The sequence below is a fragment of the Heptranchias perlo genome, unplaced genomic scaffold (assembly GCF_035084215.1).
Source record: "Heptranchias perlo isolate sHepPer1 unplaced genomic scaffold, sHepPer1.hap1 HAP1_SCAFFOLD_228, whole genome shotgun sequence".
NCBI classification, from domain to species: Eukaryota; Metazoa; Chordata; class Chondrichthyes; order Hexanchiformes; family Hexanchidae; genus Heptranchias; species Heptranchias perlo.
In genome coordinates, this window is record NW_027139242.1 from 435,748 (window position 1) to 449,521 (window position 13,774).

The 13,774-nt window shown below is 52.7% G+C and overlaps 1 long non-coding RNA gene across 1 annotated transcript in view; it reads left to right on the forward strand.

Annotated features, from left to right (window-relative positions):
• LOC137310148 (uncharacterized) overlaps positions 1-11,787 on the forward strand; it is a 37,010-nt gene extending 25,223 nt beyond the window's left edge. The window contains exon 3 of the long non-coding RNA XR_010960054.1: positions 10,571-11,787. This is a non-coding gene — a long non-coding RNA (uncharacterized lncRNA). The remainder of the gene's footprint in view (positions 1-10,570) is intronic.
• Positions 11,788-13,774: the final 1,987 nt, after the last annotated feature.

Sequence of the window (13,774 nt, forward strand, 5' to 3'; positions counted from 1 at the left end):
CACACCTCCCAACCACTTTGTTCCCCCTCTCCTCTCACATGCGTTCAACCTATAAATAATCCCCAGGCAGGACAAACTTCACAATAAGGCATTCAGACTAATCTCCCCATGTTTAGTGAGCTGGATTGCAGATGTAAGATTGGACTAATCCTGGCAGCATTCACTCAATAGCACATCTGATTTGTGCTGAAATGAGTTTGGATGAAAAAGTGCTAAGATGCTGAGCCTGGGCTGGGATGGGAGGGATTTTGGAGATGGTGTGCTCACGGTCACAGTAAGGACACCTTTAACCCCTCTGTCCAGAATTACAGCTTCCATAGCAAGGGTGCTGTGACTAGCCTCAGAGAAGGGAAATCAGCCCGGATTCCTGTTCCTCATCAGTACCCAGTGACCCTACTGCAAGTCTATATACCTGTGTCTGTATCTATGTATCTGTGTGCGTGTCTGTATCTGTGTCTATATCTATGTGTCTGTGTGTATACCTGTGGCTGTGTTTTGTGTGTGTGTATCTGCATGTGTACATCTGTCTGTGTATATATGCATGTATATTTGTGCATGTGTATATCTGTGGCTGTGTTTTTGTGTGTGTATATCTGTGCATGTGTATATCTGTGTCTGTATATGCGTGTATATCTGTGGCTGTGTTTTTGTGTGTGTATATGTGTGCGTGTGTGTGTATATACGCATGTATATCTGTGCATGTGTATATCTGTGGCTGTGTTTTGTATATGTGTATCTGTATGTGTGTGCATCTGTATGCATGTGTATATTTCTGTTTTCGGTCTATATCTGTGTGTGTATAACTGTGTACATATGCTTTCGTTACCTCCAGACTCAACTGTTCCAATACTTTCCTGGCCGGCTTCCCACCTTCCACCTCTGTAAAGTTCAGCTCATCCAAAACTCTGCTGCCCCGTATCCTAACTCGCACCAAGTCCTGTTCATTTATCACCCCTATGCTCACTGACCTACATTGGCTCCTGGTCCAGCAATGTGTCGATTTTAAAATTCTCATTCTTGGGGGTGTGTGTGTATCTGTGGGGGTGTGTGTGTGTGTGTCTGTGTGTGTGTTTTGTGTATGAATGTATATGTGTGAGTGTGTGTATCTGTGTATGAATGTATATGTGTGAGTGTGTGTATCTGTGTGTGTGTATCTGTGTATGAATGTATATGTGTGAGTGTGTATCTGTGTGTGTGTATCTGTGTATGAATGTATATGTGTGAGTGTGTGTGTGTGAGTGTGTGTTTTGTGTATGAATGTATATCTGTGAGTGTGTATCTGTGTGTGTGTATCTGTGAGTGTGTATCTGTGTGTGTGTTTTGTGTATGAATGTATATGTGTGAGTGTGTGTATCTGTGAGTGTGTATCTGTGAGTGTGTATCTGTGTGTGTGTTTTGTGTATGAATGTATATGTGTGAGTGTGTGTATCTGTGAGTGTGTATCTGTGAGTGTGTATCTGTGAGTGTCACTGAGCCCTCTGTCTGTTAGTGCTGTACAACTGAAGCGTTATTTCCTCCCCCTTTCTATTCCAGCCCTCTTGAGATAAAGGCCAACATTCTATTAGCCTTTTTGATTACTTTTTGTACCTGTCCATGAGCTTTTAATGATTACCTGGACTCCCAGATCTCTCTGCTCCTCTACAGTCCCTAGTTTCTCACTATTTGGAAAATATTCTGATTTATTATTTTCAGATCCAAAGTGGATGACCTCACACTTGCCCTTGGTCAGACCCCATCTGGAGACTGTGTTCAGTTCTGGGCACCGCCCCTCAGGAAGGATATATTGGCCTGGGAGGGGGTGCAGTGCAGATTCACCAGAATGATACCGGGGCTTAAAGGGTTAAATTACGAGGACAGGTTACAGAGACTAGGTTTGTATTCTCCTGAGTTTAGAAGGTTGAGGGGTGATCTGATCAAGGTGCTTAAAATGTAAAAAATACAGAGAAATTATTTCCCCTGGTGGGTGAGTCCAGAACAAGGAGGGAACAACCTTAAAATCAGAGCTCGGCCGTTCAGGGGTGATGTCAGGAAGCACTTCTTCACACAAAGGGGGGTGGAAATCTGGAACTCTCCCCCAAAAAAGCTGCTGAGGCTGGGGGACAATTAGAGCTTTCAAGTCTGAGATGGTGACGACATCATATTCTTTAAGCTGAATTTGGGTTCAAACTCACTTGTTTTATTTCTTTACTCAGAGTGATTCGAATGTGGAACTCTCTACCACAAGGAGTAGTTGAGGTGAAGAGTATAGATGCATTTAAGGAGAAGCTCGATAAACACGAGGGAGAAAGGAATAGAAGGATATGCTGATAGGGTGAGATGAAGTAGGGAGGGAGGAGGCTCGTGTGGAGTATAAACACCAGCATGGACCAGTTGGGCCGAATGGCCTGTTTCAGTGCTGTACGTTCGATGGACGTTACGTGTATTCGTGTACAGAGCTCTTATTTGGGTAACTGTCCCCACCCCATACTGAAGGTGCTTTTCTCACCCTCCCCCGCCACCCCCTTTATTGGTTTAAAGTCCTTTCTACAGCCCGATTTATCCTTTTAACGAGGAACTTAGTCCCAGCTCAGTTCAGGTGCAGCCCTTCCCAATGGTACAACTCCCTCCTGTCCCAGTACTGGTGCTAGTGCCCTCCCTCCCACACCGGTCTCTCAGACACACATTTACTTTCCTGATCTGTTTATCCCAAAACAATTAGCACATGGCTTGGGTAATAACCCAGAGATTACAGTCACTTTGAGGTATCCCTTACTCTGGCCACACACCCTCCTTGACTCTTGATCATGATTGCAGAGGATGCCCTCTGTCCCCTCCTGTTCCACGTGCCTTGGTCAGTATTCTGGCCATTCTCCCCACAACCTTCCTCCTTATCCCCGTAGGTAGCAAGTACATCGTACCTGCTGGACAAAAGCAGGTTCTGTGATTCCTCCTCCCTGTCTCCACCAGGTTCCCCTTACTGCGCTGACTGTCAGTCACACTCTCCTCTTCCTCCACCTGTCTCTCAAGTCGCGATGTAAATGCAAGTTCTTTCCTTCAAATATGGGCATCGTGTGACCAGGGTCAGCCTGAGATACCTCACTGTCTGTGGTTCACCACCCTGTGCAAACAACCAGTTTATACATTAACCTGATGAGATACACTGACCTGCTGGGTGTGGTGAACACAGAAAAGATCAGTGTAGTCCCCACCTCTCCAATCTACTTCAGAAACTGACTGGCCCCTCAGTTCCATGACCTGGACAGTCTTATCTCCAAGTTCAAGGGCAAAAGGCCACAAAAAAGCCTCAACTCCCCGAACAAGAGAGGAGGCTGAGCCTCTCAAATCTCACACACGACAAATGGGCAGCCCAGACCCAAGTGATTGGTGTACGATCCTGAGCCTCCGATGGCTGAGAATGGAGAGCGGAACCTCCCCCCCTCCACATCCCCCCCTCCACACACCCCCTCCACACTCCCCCCCCCCTCCACATCCCCCCTCCACATCCCCCCCTCCACATCCCCCCCTCCACATCCCCCCCTCCACATCCCCCCCTCCACATCCCCCCCTCCACATCCCCCCCTCCACATCCCCCCCTCCACACACCCCCTCCACATCCCCCCCTCCACATCCCCCCCTCCACATCCCCCCCTCCACATCCCCCCCTCCACATCCCCCCCTCCACACACCCCTCCACATCCCCCCCTCCACACTCCCCCCCCCTCCACATCCCCCTCCACATCCCCCCCTCCACACACCCCCTCCACATCCCCCCCTCCACATCCCCCCCTCCACATCCCCCCCCCCTCCACATCCCCCCCCTCCACATCCCCCACCCCCTCCCACATCCCCCCCCCCTCCACATCCCCCCCTCCACACTCCACCCCCCTCCACACCTCCCCCCCTCCACATCCCCCCTCCACACACCCCCTCCACACCCCCCCTCCACATCCCCCCCACACCCCCCCCTCCCACATCCCCCCCACCCCTCCACCACCCCCTCCACACCCCCCCCTCCACACCCCCCCCCTCCACATCCCCCCCCTCCACACCCCACCCCCACCACACCCCCCCACCACATCCCCCCCCTCCACACCCCACCCCCCCCTCCACACACCCCCCCACCCCACCCCCTCCACACCCCCCTCCACACCCCCCCCACCACACCCCCCCCTCCACACCCCCACCCCACCCACCCCCACCCCCCCTCCACACCCCCCCCTCCACACCCCCCCTCCACACCCACCCCCCCACACCCCCCCCCACCCCACATCCCCCCCCACCCCACACCCCCCCCACCACATCCCCCCCCCACCCCACACCCACCCCCTCCACACCCCCCCCCTCCACCATCCCCCCCTCCACACCCCCCCCTCCACACCCCCCCACCACACCCCACCCCCCACCACATCCCCCCTCCACATCCCCCACCCCACACCCCCCCTCCACACCCCCCACCCCACCCCCCCACACCCCCCCCACCCCACATCCCACCCCTCCACATCCCCCCCTCCACCATCCCCCCCTCCACACCACCCCCCCACACCCCCCCCCCCACCCCCACCCCACCCCCCCTCCACATCCCCCCCTCCACACCCCCCACCACATCCCCCCCACCCACACCCCCCCCCACCACCCACCCCCACCCCCCCTCCACATCCCCCCCTCCACATCCCCCCCCACACCACCCCCCACCCCCCACCCCCACCCCCCCTCCACATCCCCCCCTCCAACACCCCCCCTCCACATCCCCCCCACACCCCCCACATCCCCCCCTCCACATCCCCCCCTCCACATCCCCCCTCCACATCCCCCCTCCACATCCCCCCTCCACATCCCCCCCCCCTCCACATCCCCCCCTCCACCACCCCCCCTCCACATCCCCCCACCACATCCCCCCCTCCACATCCTCCCCTCACACATCCCCCCCTCCACATCCCCCCTCCCACATCCCCCCTCCACACACCCCCCACCACACTCCCCCCCCCTCTCCACATCCTCCCACCACATCCCCCCTCCACATCCCCCCCTCCACATTCCCCCCCTCCACATCCCCCCCTCCACATCCCCCCCTCCACATCCCCCCTCCACATCCCCCCCTCCACATCCTCCCTCCACATCCCCCCTCCACATCCCCCCCCTCCACATTCCCCCCCTCCACATCCTCCCTCCACATCCCCCCTCCACATCCCCCCTCCACATCCTCCCTCCACATCTCCCCTCCACATCCCCCCCTCCACATTCCCCCCCTCCACATCCTCCCTCCACATCTCCCCTCCACATCCCCCCTCTCCACATTCCCTCCCTCCACATCCCCCCTCCACATCCCCCCCCTCCACATTCCCCCCCTCCACATCCTCCCTCCACATCCTCCCTCCACATCCCCCCCCTCCACATCCCCTCCCTCCACATCCCCCCTCCACATCCCCCCCCCTCCACATTCCCTCCCTCCACATCCCCCCTCCACATCCCCCCCCTCCACATTCCCTCCCTCCACATCCCCCCTCCACATCCCCCCTCCACATCCCCCCTCCACATCCTCCCTCCACATCCCCCCCTCCACATTCCCCCCCTGCACATCCCCCCCCTCCACATCCCCCCCTCCACATCCTCCCTCCACATCCCCCCTCCACATTCCCCCCCTCCACATCCTCCCTCCACATCCCCCCTCCACATCCCCCCTCCACATCCCCCCCTCCACATCCCCCCTCCACATTCCCCCCTCCACATTCCCCCCTCCACATCCCCCCCTCCACATTCCCCCCCTGCACATCCCCCCTCTCCACATCCCCCTCTCCACATCCCCCTCTCCACATCCCCCTCTCCACATCCCCCTCTCCACATCCCCCCCTCTCCACATTCCCCCCTCTCCACATCCCCCCCCCTGCACATTCCCCCCCTGCACATTCCCCCCCCTCCACATTCCCCCACCTCCACATCCCCCCCCTCCACATCCCCCCCTCCACATCCCCCCCTCCACATCCCCCCCTCCACATTCCCCCCTCCACATCCCCCCTCCACATTCCCCCCTCCACATCCCCCCCTCCACATTCCCCCCCTGCACATCCCCCTCTCCACATCCCCCCCCTCCACATCCCCCTCTCCACATCCCCCCCTGCACATCCCCCCCATCCACATCCCCCCCCTCCACATCCCCCTCTCCACATCCCCCTCTCCACATCCCCCCCTCCACATCCCCCCCCTCCACATCCCCCCCCTCCACATCCCCCTCTCCACATCCCCCTCTCCACATCCCCCTCTCCACATCCCCCCCTCCACATCCCCCCCTCCACATCCCCCTCTCCACATCCCCCTCTCCACATCCCCCCCTCCACATCCCCCTCTCCACATCCCCCCCATCCACATCCCCCTCTCCACATCCCCCCCATCCACATCCCCCTCTCCACATCCCCCTCTCCACATCCCCCCCTGCACATCCCCCCCATCCACATCCCCCCCCTCCACATCCCCCTCTCCACATCCCCCTCTCCACATCCCCCTCTCCACATCCCCCTCTCCACATCCCCCTCTCCACATCCCCCTCTCCACATCCCCCCCTCCACATCCCCCCCATCCACATCCCCCCCCTCCACATCCCCCCCTCCACATCCCCCTCTCCACATCCCCCTCTCCACATCCCCCTCTCCACATCCCCCTCTCCACATCCCCCTCTCCACATCCCCCTCTCCACATCCCCCTCTCCACATCCCCCCCTCCACATCCCCCCCCTCCACATCCCCCTCTCCACATCCCCCCCCTCCACATCCCCCCCTCCACATCCCCCTCGCCACATCCCCGCCCCCCCCCCCTGCCTCATCCCATTCAGAGCCAGAAGTGTTCCATTGTCACTAAAACACTCTCAGCCTGGAATCAGGCCTGTCCCTCCCTCCAGGTCTAGCAGTCCTCCCCCCATAGTGGCACAACGGGAGCTTCCAGGAAGACTCCGTTTAGAAAAAGAGATCATCAGGCTGACAGCTCCTCCGTCAGGGCCAGGTTCGGTCCTTCCCCCAGTCCGCTGACAGATTTCACCTCTCCCAGTGTGAGCAGATGAGGCACAATCTCCAGAACCCTGCAGTACTTCACAGACTTTACAGTGAGCCCTCCTCCTCCTGGTCCAATTGCCTCCTGTGGATACATCTCCACCCATACTCACCCCCATGGCCACATGCAGGACAGAGAGGGAGGACTGAGATCTTGGCCACCCACAGAGAGAGGAGGAATGCTGAGCAATATGGAGACAGATCTTCAACACAACCATCTACAAAATGGTCAAATCAGGATCACATGCACCACACCCCCACGCAGGCTCTACAATTCCAGCCCTCCATACCAGGCCAGGGGTCCTGGCCAGACCAGCCTCCCCTCCACATCTCCTGCTCCCACTGCTACCTCCAGCCATTCTGCACAGCGGTTTGGGTCACCACCAAGAGCATGATCAGTCTTACAATCCGAGAGGATCCACCTTATCATAGAATGATACAGTACAGAAAGAGGCTACTCTGCCCATCGTGTCTGTGCCAGCTCTTTGAAAGAGCTATCCATTTAATCTCATTCCCCTGCTCTTTCCCCATAGCCCTGTAATTTTTTCCCCATCAAGTATTTTTCCAATTCCCTTTTGAAAGTTATTATTGAATCTGCTTCCAACACCCTTTCAGGCAGCGCATTCCAGATCATCATAACTCGCTGCTTAAAAAATGTTTCCTCATCTCACCTCTGGCTCTTTTGCCGATCACGTTAATCTGTGTCCTCTGGTTACTGACCATCCTGCCACTGGAAACAGACTTCAGGAGTTTCTCCTTATTTACTCTATCAAAACCCTTCATGATTTTGAACACCTCCATCAAATCTCCCCTTAACCTTCTCTGCTCTAAGGAGAACAACCCCAGCTTCTCCAGTCTCTCCACATAACTGAAGTCCCTCATCCCTGGTACCATTCTAGTAAATCTCTTCTGCACCCTCTCTAAGGCCTTGACATCCTTCCTAAAGTGTGGTGCCCAGAATTGAATACAATACTCCAGCTGAGGCCTAACCAGTGTTTTATAAAGGTTCAGCATAACTTCCTTGCTTTTGTACTCTATGCCTCTATTAATAAAGACCAGGATCCCATATGCTTTTTTAACAGCCTTCTCAACATGTCCTGCCACCTTCAAAGATTTGTGTTCATAAACCTCCAGGTCTCTCTGTTCCTGCACCCCCTTTAAAATTGTACCATTTAGTTTATATTGCCTCTCCTCGTTCTTCCTACCAAAATGCATCACTTCACACTTCTCTGCATTAAATTTGATCTACCCATTTCACCAGTCTGTCTGTGTCCTCCTGAGGTCTGTTACTATCCTCCACATTGTTTACTACATTTCCGAGTTTCGTGTCATCTGCAAACTTTGAAATGTCTGTGTTTCCTGGTCCTACCCACAATAAGCAGGCCAACACCGCTCTTGCTATTGACTGCGAGGCGGTGAGCCCCACAGTGAACATCACACCCCACGGTGAGCCCCACAACTGTGGCAAAGTGCCACCCTCCCCGCACCAGACAAGGCTGAAGAACCTGTAGGACAGATCCCCATCGAAAGGAGTTACGCTTGGCCTTAGCCCAGAGCTGGAGAATGATTAACACTCCCTGCAACCGTAACCCACCCACTGACCGTAAAGAACAACAGCGTTCCGAGACCTAACTATTGCCCAGGGATCAAAACCAGACAAACTGCCTCATCCCTCGAACCCACACTGCTCCCTGCCCACCTCACATTCAATCACACAGCGGCACTGAAACACACTAATGATGCAGGAGAGTGAAAGGAAACCAGGATAAAATGGGATCTATAAATAAGTACAGACGGTTGAGGAGAAATTATCACCCTGGAACCCTGTTTATGTTAATTTTTCACCCACTGCCCGCTCTTCATGTTGAGCACAGAAAACAAGTGTCACAGGATGACCAGATAATTATAGGTGCAGAGGCCATTCAGCCCATCTTAGAAACACCCTACAGTCTCCCAATTGCAGCAACCAATTTTCTCTTAAATTATTGTAGAGCTTTTGATTCCATTTACTGTATCCAGGATCCCATTCCATGTGTTGATCCCATTCCATGTGTTGATCCCATTCCATGTGTTCATCCCATTCCATGTGTTGATCACTCTTCGTGTGAGAAAGAATTTACAGTTTTCAGTCCTAAATTCACTTTTTACTAGTTTGAAAATGTGACCTCTTGTCCTCCTTTCCCAATTTAATTTAAAATAATATTCATGATTTACCTTCTCCATTCCCTTAACTATCTTATACAATATATTAAAAATCTTATATCTGTGCACACTTCCCGTCTACAAATTCTTACTTCTCGCTGCCACATTTCTGCCACACTTTTATGTCACCTTTTCCATTATAAATTCCTGTCCACATTTATAATGGGAACTGCCTATGTAAACATGTCACACTGTAATTCCACCCTCCCACCAATGGTGGTGCTGTAGTACGTATCAGTGCTGCATCTCCCAGCTCTTCAGCCTGTACTGGAAAGAAACTCTTCTGTTCTAAATAACTCAACCTCTGTTTCCCAAATCTCTTTAATTATAATTAATAATATAAAATCACCTAAGGAGGACACTTGTTCTCAGCTCCCCACGTGGAATGTCCTGGAAGGCCATACGCCTCCAGAAGATCATCTCCCATTTAATGTTGAAAAGCCCAAGCTTCTCCAGTCTTTCCTGATAATTCAGACCCTTGACATTAAGGATGGTCCTTGGGTCTCGGGCCTTGGGCCTCAGGTCTCGGATTTTGGGCGGCCGGTCTTGGCTCTCAGACCTCCGTCCTCTGTCCTCAGGTCTCGGGTGTCTGTCCTCTATGTCAGGCTCTCCCCTGTCCTCATGCTGTGGGCTGATCAGAGTCCTGTACAGTTTGACCATGCGGCCTACTCTTCTGTCCATATCGTTCACTATCCTATTGGCCTTTGTTGGTTGGACATCGAGCTCACTAACTTTCCTAAGTCTCTATTAGCTTCATCCTTTGCTGTTTCACCACCGTTCATGGAGTACCCTTCCTACGTTCAGCACTTTACACTTGTTCCCATTAAATACCATCGGTCGTTGTTCTGACCATTTACATCTTTTATCCAACTCATTTTGTAAATTCTGAGCTACCTCCTCTGATCCCACTGATCTCCTAGTTTAGTATCATCTGTAAATTTGATCACTTTCATTTCAATTTATGAGTCCAAATAAATTAGAAACAGTACTGATCCCAGCACTGATCCCTGGGACGTTCCACTCAGTACATCTCGGCACAGTGCTCACGTCACTGGATTAGTAATCAGAGGTCTGGGACATGTGTTCAAATCCCACCATGGCAGTTTGAGAATCTGATTTCAGTTTAAAAAAACAAAATACATGTAGAATAAAAAACTGGTATATTTAAAGGTGACCAGGAGCATGCCTTCCCAGCTGAACTCTATATTGTTAATGCTGTGCCTTGTCTGAACTCGGTAACCTGCCCAAACAGTGACTGGATCAAGTTATACATTGCAAACAAATGGCTGGCTGAGAATTAGCCTCCCATTTCCTGTCGGTGACAATAATGAATTACCTTATTTCCCACACAGTGGTATAAATAGATGTGACCGACTTCATGAGGGCTCCCAGGACCACTCCCACGCGGCTGTATACCACTGTAGCCACGCCTCTGATGGGCCTGCCCGACCGGTGGGACAGGACACACTCAGGAATGATGATGCAGGAGTCTGGGATGTTGAGTGATGGGTATTATTCTGTGAGTGTGGCTATGTCAGGCTGTTGCTTGACTAGTCTGTGGGACAGCTCTCCCAACTTTGGCATCAATCCCCAGATGTTAGTGAGGAGGACGTTGCAGGGTCAACTGGGCTTGGTGTGCTGTCGTTGTGTCTGATTTCGATGCCCAGGCTGCAGCCGAGTGGTCTGTCCGGTTTTATTGTTCTTCTTCCATGAAGTCTCAAGGCTTCAGGTTAAACATGCGCAAGGAAACCTGCTCCTGATTACCACCTACTGCCCTCCCTCAACCGATGAATCAGTACTCCTCCATGTTGAATACCACTCGGACTGGCGAGTAACATTCGCGCCATACAAGTCTGAGGCAATGACCATCTCCAACAAGAGAGAGTCCAACCACCTCCCCATGACATTCAACGGCATTACCATCACCGAATCCCCCACCATCAACATCCTGGGGGTCACCACTGACCAGAAACTCAACTGGATCAGCCACATAAATGCCTTGGCTACCACAGCAGAGGCTTGGTATTTTGTGGAGAGTGGCTTACTCCCTGACTCCCAAAAGCCTGTCCATCACCTACAAGTCGAGTGTGATGGAATACTCTCCACTTGCCTGGATGGGTGCAGTTGCAACAAAACTCAAGAAGCTCGACACCATCCAGGACAAATCAGTCTGCTTGATCAGCAGCTCATCCACCACCTTAAACATCCACTCCTTCCACCACCAGCTTGCCATGGCTGCGGTGTGTACTATCTACAGGATGCACTGCAGCAACTCGCCAAGGCATCTTCAACAGCACCTCCCAAACCCGCAACCTCTACCACCTAGAAGGACAAGGGCAGCAGGTGCATGGGAACACCACCACCTCCAAGTTAAATACCATCCTAACTTGGACAAATATCGCCATGCCTTCATGCTCGCTGGGTCGAAATCCTGGAACTCCCTACCGAACAACACTGGGAGTACCTTCACCACATGGACTACAGTGATTCAAAGAGAAGGCTCGTCACCACCTTCTTCAGGGCAACTAGAAATGGGCAATAAATGCTGGCCCTGCCGATGATGCTCACATCCCGAGAATTAATTACTCGTTAATGATCTCAGTCACACTGGGGATCTCAGTGTTTCTCACACTCACTGTTACACGTTAATAATCTCAGTAACACTGGGAATCTCAGTGTTTCTCACACTCACTGTTACATGTTAATGATCTCAGTCACACTAGGGATCTCTGTGTTTCTCACACTCACTGTTACACGTTAATGATCTCAGTCACACTGGGGATCTCAGTGTTTCTCACACTCACTGTTAAACGTTAATGATCTCAGTCACATTGGGGTTCTCGGTGTTTCTCACACTCACTGTTACACGTTAATGATCTCAGTCACACTGGGAATCTCAGTGTTTCTCACACTCACTGTTACACGTTAATGATCTCAGTCACACTGGGGATCTCAGTGTTTCTCACACTCACTGTTACACGTTAATGATCTCAGTCACATTGGGGATCTCAGTGTTTCTCACACTTAGTGTTACACATTAATTATCTCAGTCACACTGGGGATCTCAGTGTTTCTCACACTCACTATTACTCGTTAATGATCTCAGTCACACTGGGGATCTCAATTTCTCACACTCACTGTTAAACGTTAGCATAGTGGTTATGTTACTGGGCTAGTAATCCAGAGGCCTGGACTAAAATCCAGAGTCATGAGTTCAAATCCCGCCACGGCAGCTGGCGAATTTAAATTCAATTAATTAATTAAATTCAATTAATTGAATAAAAATCTGGAATTAAAATACTAGTATCAGTAATGATGGCCATGAAACTACCGGATTGTCGTAAAAACCCATCTGGTTCACTAATGTCCTTTAGGGAAGGAAGCCTGCCGCCCTTACCCGGTCTGGCCAATATGTGACTCCAGACCCACAGCAATGTGGTTGATTCTTAATTGCCCTCTGAAATGACCTAGCAAGCCACTCAGTTGTAAAATCTCGCGACGAAAAGTCATAATAAGAATAAAACCGGACGGACCACCCGGCATCGGACCACGAGGCACCGGACACGACAACGGCAAAACACCAAGCCCAGTCGACCCTGCAAGGTCCTCCGAACTAACATCTGGGGACTTGTGCCAAAATTGGGAGAGCTGTCCCACAGACTAGTCAAGCAACAGCCTGACATAGCCATACTCACAGAATCATATCTTTCAGCCAACGTCCCAGACTCTTCCATCACCATCCCTGGGTATGTCCTGTCCCACCGGCAGGACAGACCCACCAGAGGTGGCGGTACAGTGATATACAGTCAGGAGGGAGTGGCCCTGGGAGTCCTCAACATTGACTCTGGACCCCATGAAATCTCATGGCATCAGGTCAAACATGGGCAAGGAAACCTCCTGCTGATTACCACCGACCGCCCTCCCTCAGCTGATGAATCAGTCCTCCTCCATGTTGAGCACCACTTGGAGGAAGCACTGAGGGCAGCAAGGGCACAAAATGTACTCTGGGTGGGGGACTTCAATGTCCATCACCAAGAGTGGCTCGGAAGCACCACTACTGACCGAGCTGGCCGAGTCCTGAAGGACATAGCTGCTAGACTGGGCCTGCGGCAGGTGGTGAGCGAACCAACACGAGGGAAAAACTTACTTGACCTCGTCCTCACCAATCTACCTGTCGCAAATGCATCTGTCCATGACAGTATTGGTAGGAGTGACCACCGCACAGTCCTCGTGGAGATGAAATCCCGTCTTCGCACTGAGGACACCATCCAACGTGTTGTGTGGCACTACCACCGTGCTAAATGGGATAGATTCAGAACAGATCTAGCAGCTCAAAACTGGGCATCCATGAGGCGCTGTGGGCCATCAGCAGCAGCAGAATTGGATTCCACCACAATCTGTAACCTCATGGCCCGGCATATTCCTCACTCTACCATTACCAACAAGCCAGGGGATCAACCCTGGTTCAATGAGGAGTGTAGAAGAGCATGCCAGGAGCAGCACCAGGCGTACCTAAAAATGAGGTGCCAACCTGGTGAAGCTACAACTCAGGACTA